Source organism: Carcharodon carcharias, chromosome X (assembly GCF_017639515.1).
Source record: "Carcharodon carcharias isolate sCarCar2 chromosome X, sCarCar2.pri, whole genome shotgun sequence".
Classification (NCBI taxonomy): domain Eukaryota; kingdom Metazoa; phylum Chordata; class Chondrichthyes; order Lamniformes; family Lamnidae; genus Carcharodon; species Carcharodon carcharias.
The window spans coordinates 28,312,523-28,325,474 of record NC_054507.1 but is presented as its reverse complement, the minus strand read 5'-3'; the positions used below and the strand labels follow the sequence as shown (position 1 = coordinate 28,325,474).

At 57.0% G+C, this 12,952-nt stretch overlaps 1 protein-coding gene across 2 annotated transcripts in view; it reads right to left on the bottom strand.

The window, feature by feature from the left end:
* Positions 1-12,952, bottom strand: part of dctn2 (dynactin 2 (p50)) — a 118,452-nt gene that overhangs the window by 88,759 nt on the left and 16,741 nt on the right. The gene's annotated exons all lie outside the window — the stretch shown is intronic.

Below are 12,952 nucleotides of genomic sequence, written 5' to 3'. Positions count from 1 at the left end.
GCACACACACAGGCACAGACGCGCGCGCACACACACAGGCACAGACGCGCGCGCACACACACAGGCACAGACGCGCGCGCACACACACAGGCACAGACGCGCGCGCACACACACAGGCACAGACGCGCGCGCACACACACAGGCACAGACGCGCGCGCACACACACAGGCACAGACGCGCGCGCACACACACAGGCACAGACGCGCGCGCACACACACAGGCACAGACGCGCGCGCACACACACAGGCACAGACGCGCGCGCACACACACAGGCACAGACGCGCGCGCACACACACAGGCACAGACGCGCGCGCACACACACAGGCACAGACGCGCGCGCACACACACAGGCACAGACGCGCGCGCACACACACAGGCACAGACGCGCGCGCACACACACAGGCACAGACGCGCGCGCACACACACAGGCACAGACGCGCGCGCACACACACAGGCACAGACGCGCGCGCACACACACAGGCACAGACGCGCGCGCACACACACAGGCACAGACGCGCGCGCACACACACAGGCACAGACGCGCGCGCACACACACAGGCACAGACGCGCGCGCACACACACAGGCACAGACGCGCGCGCACACACACAGGCACAGACGCGCGCGCACACACACAGGCACAGACGCGCGCGCACACACACAGGCACAGACGCGCGCGCACACACACAGGCACAGACGCGCGCGCACACACACAGGCACAGACGCGCGCGCACACACACAGGCACAGACGCGCACGCACACACACAGGCACAGACGCGCACGCACACACACAGGCACAGACGCGCACGCACACACACAGGCACAGACGCGCACGCACACACACAGGCACAGACGCACACACACACACACAGGCACAGACGCACACACACAGGCACAGACGCGCACGCACACACACAGGCACAGACGCGCACGCACACACACAGGCACAGACGCGCACGCACACACACAGGCACAGACGCGCACGCACACACACAGGCACAGACGCGCACGCACACACACAGGCACAGACGCGCACGCACACACACAGGCACAGACGCGCACGCACACACACAGGCACAGACGCGCACGCACACACACAGGCACAGACGCGCACGCACACACACAGGCACAGACGCGCACGCACACACACAGGCACAGACGCACACGCACACACACAGGCACAGACGCACACGCACACACACAGGCACAGACGCACACGCACACACACAGGCACAGACGCACACGCACACACACAGGCACAGACGCACACGCACACACACAGGCACAGACGCACACGCACACACAGGCACAGACGCACACACACACACAGGCACAGACGCACACAGACACAGACGCACGCGCACACACACAGACACAGACGCACGCGCACACACACAGACACAGACGCACGCGCACACACACAGACACAGACGCACGCGCACACACACAGACACAGACGCACGCGCACACACACAGACACAGACGCACGCGCACACACACAGACACAGACGCACGCGCACACACACAGACACAGACGCACGCGCACACACACAGACACAGACGCACGCGCACACACACAGACACAGACGCACGCGCACACACACAGACACAGACGCACGCGCACACACACAGACACAGACGCACGCGCACACACACAGACACAGACGCACGCACGCACACACAGACACAGACGCACGCGCACACACACAGACACAGACGCACGCGCACACACAGACACAGACGCACGCGCGCACACACAGACACAGACGCACGCGCGCACACACACAGACACAGACGCACGCGCACACACACAGACACAGACTCCCCAAACTTTGCTGCACAAACCAGGGTCAGCTCAGGCTCGCCGGAGAGAGGTTTCTTCTCACACAAACACAGAGGCTTCAGCTCACTTTAAACCGAGCGAGACCCCTGGCGTCCCGGCCGCGGCGGGACCCAGAGATCCGGACGCGTGATTTATTTTTCTCCCACCGCCCCGCACCCCCACAATTAATTGCCCCCAACTGCTTCGGGCAAAGGGCAGGGCGTGGCAAGCCAAGAGAGAGAGGGGGGGGGTTAGGGGGTAGCAAATCCACTGTCAAAGCTGGGTTACATGCAATCTGGGGCATGCAGAGCAGCACAACAGACAGACGGGGTGGGAGGGGGGCGGGGTGGGGTGAGGGTGGGGTCCACATGCAGGACAGGTGACAGACAAGGGCATGCAAAACAGGAATGCATCCGAAAAAGGATCCTTACTTGTGCAAACTAGCGTCCAGGCAAAGGAAGGCAGGAGGAAAATCATGTGCTTTCTTTAATGAAAAGTTTCCAATCTGTCAAAGCGCAGACACAAAAACGAGGCAGGACATCTCCGAGCGGTGGTGGTGGGGGGGGGAGGGGGGGTTGGAGGAGGTGTGAGGGGGTGGGGGGTTGACGGGGAGGTGGGGGAGAGCCGGGGATGGGGGGTGCGGAGTGAAAGGAACAGGGGCAGGAGGGGCTAACGTACAGGCGGAGTCAGCCGTGCGCGCGTCTGACGCCCATTCCACCGCCCTCGCGCGTGCGCGCTGCTGCCCCATTCCCACCTACTCTCTCACCCCCATTCCGCATCTTAAAACGCCCGGGGGAAAACATTAATTCCACCCCCCCTTTACCGCCCACCTCCCCACCCCCACCACCCCCGAAACCCCCTCCTGTGCATCACCAACGTCTGCCGCCCACCCCCCCCAACCCCACACTCCCAGCCCCAATCCTTGAAGGGCGAGGGGCAAGGTCTCCCACCGACAGGGGTCCTGAATCGCAGATTCGGCGCAAGAGGAAGGCCATTCAGCCCATCATGTCTGCGCTGGCTGTCCGGACAGTCTCACCTAGCCCCACCCCTCCACCACCGCCCCCCACCACCCCCACCCCCACAACCCGGCACATTCTCCCGTTTCTGATATCAGCCTAATTCCCTCTCAAACACCTCGATTGACCCTGCCTCCCCCACACTCTCAGGCAGCACATTCCAGACCCTAACGCCTCGATTGAACCTGTCTCCACCACACTCTCAGGCAGCACATTCCAGACCCTAACGCCTCGATTGAACCTGTCTCCACCACACTCTCAGGCAGCACATTCCAGACCCTAACGCCTCGATTGAACCTGTCTCCACCACACTCTCGGGCATTGATTTCCAGATCCTAACCACTCAAGTCTCCATTGCTTCTTTTATCAATGGCCTTAAATCTGTGTCCCTCTGGTTCTCGATCCTTCCCCCAATGGGAACAGTCTCTCTCTGTACACTCTGTCCCAGACCCCTCCTGATTTTGAACACTACTATCCAATCTCCTCTCCACCTTCTCTTCTCCAAGGAGAACAGTTCCAACTCCTCCAATCTACCTGGTCCATTGTCTGGGAGCAGGGCGCACTCCTATATTTGGAACTAGAGAAACATATGGCGCAGGAAAAGGCCATTCGGCCCACCATGACCAAGCTGGCTCTTTGAAAGAGCAATCTCTCTTAGTTCCCACACCCCTGCTTTTTTGACTTCCCTTTGCAGCTGAAGACCCTCATGCCGGTTGCAAAAACCAGGAAAAAGACCCCCATTCCCAAGACCTTGACATCTTTCTTGCAAGGCGGTTCCCAGAATCTTTCATGGGACGTGTGCATCGCTGGGCTGGGCCCAGCGTTTATTGCCCATCCCTAATTGCCCCTTGAGAAGGTGGGGGATGAGTCGCCTTCTTGAACCGCTGCAGTCCCCGTGTGGTGTAGGTACACCCACGGCACTGTTAGGGAGGGAGTTCCAGGATTTTGTCCGTGTGGTGTAGGTACACCCACGGCGCTGTTAGGGAGGGAGTTCCAGGATTTTGTCCCCATGTGGTGTAGGTACACCCATGGTGCTGTTAGGGAGGGAGTTCCAGGATTTTGTCCCGTGTGGTGTAGGTACACCCACGGCGCTGTTAGGGAGGGAGTTCCAGGATTTTGTCCCGTGTGGTGTAGGTACACCCACAGCGCTGTTAGGGAGGGAGTTCCAGGATTTTGTCCGTGTGGTGTAGGTACACCCACAGCGCTGTTAGGGAGGAAGTTGCAGGATTTTGTCCCGTGTGGTGTAGGTACACCCACAGCGCTGTTAGGGAGGGAGTTCCAGGATTTTGTCCCCGTGTGGTGTAGGTACACCCACGGCGCTGTTAGGGAGGGAGTTCCAGGATTTTGTCCCGTGTGGTGTAGGTACACCCACGGCGCTGTTAGGGAGGGAGTTCCAGGATTTTGTCCCGTGTGGTGTAGGTACACCCACGGCGCTGTTAGGGAGGGAGTTCCAGGATTTTGTCCCGTGTGGTGTAGGTACACCCACGGCGCTGTTAGGGAGGGAGTTCCAGGATTTTGTCCGTGTGGTGTAGGTACACCCACGGCGCTGTTAGGGAGGGAGTTCCAGGATTTTGTCCGTGTGGTGTAGGTACACCCACAGCGCTGTTAGGGAGGGAGTCCCAGGATTGTGACCCGGCGACAGTGAAGGAACGACCGATTATATTCCCAAGTCGGGATGGTGAGTGGCTCGGGAGGGGAACCTGCAACCACCCTCGATTCTAGCTGAAATGTAACTAGTGATTTGTTTTGGAGCCTGTGCAACCAGACATGTTCCTATCTATTTATAGATTAAGCCAATATTTGCAACGCTTTCGCCTATGACCACCTCCCTCGCCCCCATCCCCAAATTCAGCAGATCGTAAAATTGACGAGGCAAGTTCATGAACCAATTTTGGTCTCCTTACTTAAGCAGGGATTGCCGCCAGTCTGCTCGGCTGATCCCTGGGACGAAGGGGGGTTTGTCTCACGGGGAAAGGTTGAGCAGGTTGGGCCCTGGACCCCGTTGGGAGTTTAGAAGAACGAGAGGTGATCTTATTGAAACAGGTCAGATTCTGAGAAGAGTGGGGGGCTTGACAGGGTGGATGCTGAGAGGGTGTTTCCCTCCCTCGTGGGAGAATCTAGAACGAGGGAGGAGGGGGCACAGTTTCAGGATAAGGGGTCTCCCATTGAAGACGGAGACGAGGAGGAATTTCTTCTCTCAGAGGGTGGTCAGTCTGTGGAATTCTCTCCCCACCCCCCGCCCACCCAGAGAGCAGCGGAGGCCGGGTCAGTGAATATATCCGAGGCTGAGTTAGATAGATTTTTGACTGACAAGGGGGTCGAGGGTTATGGGGGGTGGGGGAAGACAGGAAAGTGGAGCTGAAGCCACAATCAGATCAGCCATGATCTTACTGAACGAGGGAGCAGGCTCGAGGGGCCGAGTAGCCTCCTCCTGCTCCTAGTTCTTATGATCTTTCTCATGATTTGACTGTAATCACTGTTCTATGTCAAGTTCTAACTTCAGGAATCTCTTTTCTAAGAACACTCCCCACTTGCCTGGATGAGTGCAGCTCCCACAACACTCGAGAAGCTCGACACCGTCCAGGACAAAGCAGCCCCCGCTCGATGGGGCACCCCATCCACAAACATTCACTCCCACCACCACCACCAACGCACAGGGGCAGCAGTGTGTGTACCATCTACAAGATGCACTGCAGCAACTCGCCAAGGGCTCCTTCGACAGCGCCGCCCAAACCCACCACCTCTACCGTCTAGAAGGACGAGGGCAGCAGACACACGGGGAACACCACCACCTGCAAGTTCCCCTCCCAGCCACTCACCATCCCGACTTGGGAATATATCGGTCATTCCTTCACTGTCGCTGGGTCAAAATCCTGGAACTCCCTCCCTAACAGCGCTGTGGGTGTACCTACACCACACGGACAAAATCCTGGGACTCCCTCCCTAACAGCGCTGTGAGTGTACCTACACCACATGGGACAAAATCCTGGAACTCCCTCCCTAACAGCGCTGTGGGTGTACCTACACCACATGGGACAAAATCCTGGAACTCCCTCCCTAACAGCGCCGTGGGTGTACCTACACCACATGGGGACAAAATCCTGGAACTCCCTCCCTAACAGCGCTGTGGGTGTACCTACACCACACGGACAAATTCCTGGAACTCCCTCCCTAACAGCACTGTGGGTGTACCTACACCACACGGGACAAAATCCTGGAACTCCCTCCCTAACAGCGCCGTGGGTGTACCTACACCACACGGGGACAAAATCCTGGAACTCCCTCCCTAACAGCGCTGTGGGTGTACCTACACCACACGGACAAAATCCTGGAACTCCCTCCCTAACAGCACTGTGGGTGTACCTACACCACACGGGGACTGCAGCGATTCAAGAAGTTCAACATTCAGCGTTCACTAATCTTTGACGATTATATTAAAAAAAAAAGGTCATTTCTTTATTCTGGGGCTATGAGAGGTCCAGGAGGTCCACGATTTGGTCAGTCATCGGCGAAGCAAGTACATGAGAAATGAGGAGATATTTGTTCCCTCCCACCCCAGGCACAGCGGGTTGTTGGGGTCTGGAAGACGCTGCCTGAAAGGGCGGCGGAAGCGGTTGGAGAATGCCCAAAAGGTGCAATTCGACTTGACGGGGGGGGGGGGGGCGCGCGGTGGGGGGCCAACTTGCAGGGTTACAGGAGTGGGACTGAACCCGTGCAACCCCACTGACGGGCCGAGCGGCCTCCTTTCCTGCGCTGCGCGGTGCCGCTAAATACGTCTGCCCCTCGTGAGGCAGTAGGCGTAGTGGTATCGTCGCTAGATTGGCAACCCAGAGACCCAGGGTAATGCTCTGAGGACCCGGGTTCGAATCCCACCCCAGCAGATGGTAGAAGACCATAAGACATAGGAGCAGAAATGAGGCCATTCGGCCCATCGAGTCTGCTCCGCCATTCAATCACGGCTGGTAAGTTTCTCAACCCCATTCTCCCGCCTTCTCCCCGTAACTTTTGATCCCACTTACCAATCAGGAACCGATCTATCTCGCTCTTAAATACACTCAATGACCCGGCCTCCACAGCCTTCTGTGGGAATGAATTCCATAGATTCACCACTCTCTGGCTAAAGAAGTTTCTCCTCATCTCTGTTCTAAAAGGTCTTCCCTTTACTCTGAGGCTGTGCCCTCGGGTCCGAGTCTCTGCTACTAATGGAAACATCTTCCCCACGTCCACTCTATCCAGGCCTTTCAGTATTCTGTAAGTTTCAATCAAATCCCCCCCCTCATCCTTCTGAACTCCATGGAGTAGAATTTGAATTCAATAAAGAATCTGGAATTAACACTCTGACGGTGACCATGAAACCATTGTCGATTGTCGTAAAGACACACCTAGTTCACTAACGTCCCCTTTAGGGAAGGGAAATCTGCCATCCTTACCCGGTCTGGCCCTACATGTGACTCCAGACCAACGTGGTTGACTCTCAAAGGCAATGGGTTGACTCTCAGTGCAATGGCCTTAGCCAGCAAAGCCCACATCCCAGCAACAATCATTTTTTTTTAAAAATGAAAACACACAAAGATCTGAGAGAGGCAGCACAACTTCAAGATGGGGGATGATACAAAACTCGGAAGCATTGTGACTGTGAGGGGGGCAGGGTAGAGCTTCAGAAGGATGCAGACAGGTTGGTGGAGAGGGCAGATTAAATTCAATGCACAGACCTGTGCAGTTATTCATTTTGGTAGGTAGGGCATGGACAATTTAAAACAAAGGGTACAATTCTAAAGGAGGTGCAGGAGCAGAGGGACCTGGGTGTGCATGTGGATAAATCATTGAAGGTGGCAGGACAGGTGGAGAGAGCGGTTAATAAAGCATTCGGCATCCTGGGCTTTATTAACAGGGGTACAGGGTACAAGAGCAAGGAGGTTATGTTAAACCTGTATAAAACACTGGTTCAGCCTCAGCTGAAGAATCGTGTCCAGTTCTGGGCCCCGCACTTTAGGAAGGATGTGAACACGTTGGAGAGAGTGTGTGGAAAAGATTGACGAGACTGGTTCCAGGGATGAGGAACTTCAGTGACGTGGACAGATTGGAGACGCTGGGACTGTTCTCCTTGGAGAAGAGAAGGTCGAGAGGAGATTTGATAGAGGTGTTCAAAATCAGGAGGGGTCTGGGACAGAGCGGACAGGTGGGACAGAGCGGACAGGGAGAGGCTGTTCCCATTGGGGGAAGGATGGAGAATGAGAGGGACACAGATTTAAGGCGATTGGTAAAAGAAGCAATGGAGACATGAGGAGAAACTTTCTCACACAGCGAGTGATTAGGGTCTGGAATGCGCTGCCTGAGATTGTGGGGGAGACAGGTTCAATCGAGGCGTTAGGGTCTGGAATGTGCTGCCTGAGAGTGTGGTGGAGACAGTGTCAATCGAGGCGTTAGGGTCTGGAATGCGCTGCCTGAGAGTGTGGTGGAGACAGGGTCAATCGAGGCATTAGGATCTGGAATGTGCTGCCTGGGAGTGTGGGGGAGGCAGGTTCAATCGAGGCGTTAGGGTCAGGAATGTGCTGCCTGAGAGTGTGGTGGAGACAGGTTCAATCGAGGCGTTAGGGTCTGGAATGCGCTGCCTGAGAGTGTGGTGGAGACAGGGTCAATTGAGGCATTAGGATCTGGAATGCGCTGCCTGAGAGTGTGATGGAGACAGGGTCAATCGAGGCGTTAGGGTCTGGAATGCGCTGCCTGAGAGTGTGGTGGAGACAGGGTCAATTGAGGCATTAGGATCTGGAATGCGCTGCCTGAGAGTGTGATGGAGACAGGGTCAATCGAGGCGTTAGGGTCTGGAATGTGCTGCCTGAGAGTGTGGTGGAGACAGGGTCAATCGAGGCGTTAGGATCTGGAATGCGCTGCCTGAGAGTGTGGTGGAGACAGGGTCAATCGAGGCGTTAGGATCTGGAATGTGCTACCTGAGAGTGTGGGGGAGACAGGTTCAATCGAGGCGTTAGGGTCTGGAAGGCACTGCCTGAGAGTGTGGTGGAGACAGGTTCAATCGATTGGTTCACGAGGCAATCGGATTATTATCTGGAAAGGAATAACGTGCAGGGTTACGGGGAGAAGGCCGGGGGAACGGCACTGGCTGCACTGCCCGTTCGGAGAGCCGGCACAGCCACGATGGGCCGAATGGCCTCCCCTTTGCGCTGTAACAATTGTGTGAATCTGTGACGATGAGCCTCGTTCCCCCCCCAACCCCCCTCCCTGGTAAACATCAGGAAACCCGATGCCGCTTCTCAATTCTGCCGGCCTCGGTGAACGCAGAAGGGACAGGCGCGTCCCCTTTCGGCAGGAGCCTGGCAAAGGGGGAATGTCAGGAATGACTCTGGCCGCCACGGAACATGCAGAGTCGGCAACCGGAGGAGGCTTTGTTTCGGGAAGGTCCGGAAACGAGCCCAGCCCACTCTGCCGTCCAGGAACAGAGACCCTGGCTAGCTCTGCTGCCTTCGCAAATCTACAAGTCGACTGGAGTTCATTCTAACACGTGCGGCGTTCAAAATGGTGCAGGTCGACTTAGACAAGGGGTTGGTGGGGTGGGGGGGGGGGGGGGGTGTTGGGGGTGGTGGGAAAGCGGTTTTGACTGGCTGGTAACCAGAGGGAGGTAGAACCCGGCGGGTTGTGGAAGGCGCTGCCTGAAAGGGCGGTGGAAGCAGATTCAATAGGAACTTTCCAAAGGAAGCGGTGGGGGTGGTTGGGGGGGTGCTGGGGTTGCGGGGGCTAAAAATCGGATACATACTTGCAGGGGAAAAATTTGCAGGGGTGTTGAGGGGGGCGAGAGAGTGGGAACGAATCGGATAGATCTTCCAAAAGGGCCGGCACAGGCACCGATGGGCCGAATGGCCTCCTCCTCCCGGCCGGTAACTGTCCGGTGATTCTCGAGAGGCTTTCGGTGACGCTCGGGGCGAGGTCGTCCGGGGTCACGTGTAGGGCCCAGACCGGGGTAGCTTGGGCAGGCTCCCCTCCTCCCCTGAAGGGGACGTTAGCGGACCAGACGGGTCTTTACGACAAGCGATGATCGTTGTCACGGTCACCGTGACTGAGACCCGCTCTCGGTTCCGGGTTTTATTCATCGAATTTAAATTCCACCAGCAGCCGTGGTGGGATCTGAACCGGTGTCTCCCACCCAGAGCATTAACCTGGGCCTCTACACTGCTAGTCAGGTGACATTACCGCTACGTCACCATCTCCTCTCGTTTAGGGTAAATTTCCTGATTAAATTTTGCTGAGGGGGGCGATGGGAGGGGCAGCAGCCGGAAATACCAAAGCCCGCCGACGTCAAAACGAAAACTTGCATTTACGTAGCGCCTTAAACCGAGGGAAGCATCCAAGGTGCTTGACGGGAACGTGGTCAAACTATATTGTCCATCAGGGTCCTGCCAGGGGACAGGAAGTGTGAACAGGAGCGCAAGGGGTTTAGGGAGGGAATTCCAGAGCTCGGGGCCCCCAGGCAGCTGAAGGCACGGCCGCCGATGGTGGAGCGATGGGAATCGGGGAGGGGTGTAGGAGGCTACAGGAGGTTACAGAGATAGGGAGGGGTGTAGGGGCTGGAGGAGGTTACATAGATAGGGAGGGTTGCAGGAGCTGGAGGAGGTTACAGAGATAGGGAGGGGTGTAGGGGGCTGGAGGAGGTTACAGAGATAGGGAGGGTTGCAGGAGCTGGAGGAGGTTACAGAGATAGGGAGGGGTGTAGGGGGCTGGAGGAGGTTACAGAGATAGGGAAGGGTGTAGGGGCTGGATGGTGTGACAGAGATAGGGAGGGTTGTAGGGGCTGGAGGAGGTTACAGAGATGGGGAGAGGTGTAGGGTCTGGAGGAGGTTACAGAGATAGGGAGGGTTGAAGGGGCTGGAGGAGGTTACAGAGATAGGGAGGGTTGCAGGAGCTGGAGGAGTTTACAGAGATAGGGAGGGGTGTAGGGTCTGGAGGAGGTTACAGAGATAGGGAGGGTTGTAGGAGGCTACAGGAGGTTACAGAGATAGGGAGGGTTGCAGGAGCTGGAGGAGTTTACAGAGATAGGGAGGGGTGTAGGGTCTGGAGGAGGTTACAGAGATAGGGAGGGTTGAAGGGGCTGGAGGAGGTTACAGAGATAGGGAGGGGTGTAGGGGCTGGAGGGGGTTACAGAGATAGGGAGGGTTGTAGGGGCTGGAGGAGGTTACAGAGATAGGGAGGGTTGTAGTGGCTGGAGGAGGTTACAGGGATAGGGAGGGTTGTAGTGGCTGGAGGAGGTTACAGGGATAGGGAGGGTTGCAGGGGCTGGAAGAGGCTACAGAGATAGGGAGGGTTGTAGGGGCTGCAGGAGGTTACAGAGATAGGGAGGGTTGTAGGGACTAGAGGGGGTTACAGAGATAGGGAGGGTTGTAGGGGCTGGAGGAGTTAAAAAGATATGGAGGTGTGTAGGAGGCTAGAGGAGGTTACAGAGATAGGGAGGGGTGTAGGGGCTGGAGGAGGTTACAGAGATAGGGAAGGTTGTAGGGGCTGGAGGAGGTTACAGTGATAGGGAGGGGTGTAGGGGCTGGAGGAGGTGACAGAGATAGGGAGGGTCGTAGGGGCTGGAGGACGTTACATTGATAGGGAGGGTTGTAGGGGGCTGGAGGAGGTTACAGAGATAGGGAGTGGTGTAGGGGGTGGAGGAGGTTACAGAGATAGGGAGGGGTGTAGGGGGCTGGAGGAGGTTACAGAGATAGGGAGTGGTGTAGGGGGTGGAGGAGGTTACAGAGATAGGGAGGGTTGTAGGGCCTGGAGGAGGTTACAGAGATAGGGAGGGGTGTAGGGGGCTGGAGGAGGTTACAGAGATAGGGTGGGGTGTAGGGGCTGGAGGAGGTTACAGAGATAGGGAGGGGTGTAGGGGGCTGGAGGAGGTTACAGAGATAGTGAGGGTGTGAGGAGGCCACGGAGAGGTTTTAAGATAAGGATGGAGGGTTTTAAAATCGGGGCGTTGTCAGACCGGGTGCCAATGGGGAGCAAGAAGCGTGGAGGGGGTGGGGTGGAGGGGGTTTCGGAGGGGGAAGAGCAGTGACAGCTGTGGTGGAAGGGACTCAGTGAGAGTTAGGACAGAGGCAGCAGCATCGCGGACGAGCTGGCTTGAACTCACCACTCGCCTCGGACAGGGATGTTCACCGTGTCGTTTGCTGCTCACAGCTTCAGCCTTTACTTGAGGGTATATTTATTGGGAGGGGAGTTGATTACAGATGTGGGGAGGTTATACTTCGGTTGTACAGGGCACTGGTGAGACCACATCTGGAGCTCTGTGTACAGCACTGGTCTCCTTATTTAAGGGAGGGTGTAAACGCGTTGGAAGCCGTTCAGAGAAGGTTTAACCAGACTAACGCCTGGAATGGGTGGGTTGTCTCATCAGGAAAGGTCGGACAGGCTGGGCTTGTATCCGCTGGAGTTTAGAAGAGTGAGAGGCGGCTCGATCGAAACCTATAAGATCCTGAGGGGGGGTCTCAACAGGGTGGGTGTGGAGGGGAGGTTTCCTCTTGTGTGAGGCGGGGGGGGGGTCACCGTTTAAAAATAAGGGGGTCGCCCATTGAGGACAGAGACGAGGAGAAATGTTTTCTCTCTCCGAGGGGGGGTGGGGGCGAGTCTCTGGAACTCTCTTCCTCGAAAGGCGGTGGGAGCAGAGTCTCTGATTGTTTTCAAGGCCGAGGTGGATGGATTCCTGATTGACAAGGGGAGGGGGGTGGGTGATGGGTTATCGAGGGTGGGGGGGGGGGGGGAGAGGCGGGAATGTGGGGTTAAGGTTACGATCGGGTCAGTGAACTGGTGGGGAGGGGGGGGTGGGGGAGAAGCAGGCTCGAGGGGCCTACTCCTGCTCCTAGTTCGAACGTCCGTACAGTGTAAGATTTTCTCTTTGGAGGGCAAGGGAGGAACTGGAGAGAGACACACACACACACACACACACACACACACACACACACACACACACACACACACACACACACACACACACACACCACACAACAACAGAGGCTGCGGTGGAGGGAGGCAAGCAAGTGGCCAGTGGGAGGCGCCCTCCCCCATTCTGCTAAACTCACGAACCAAAGACTAAGGGAAAAGACGATGCCCTCGCCTTAGACGTGGGTA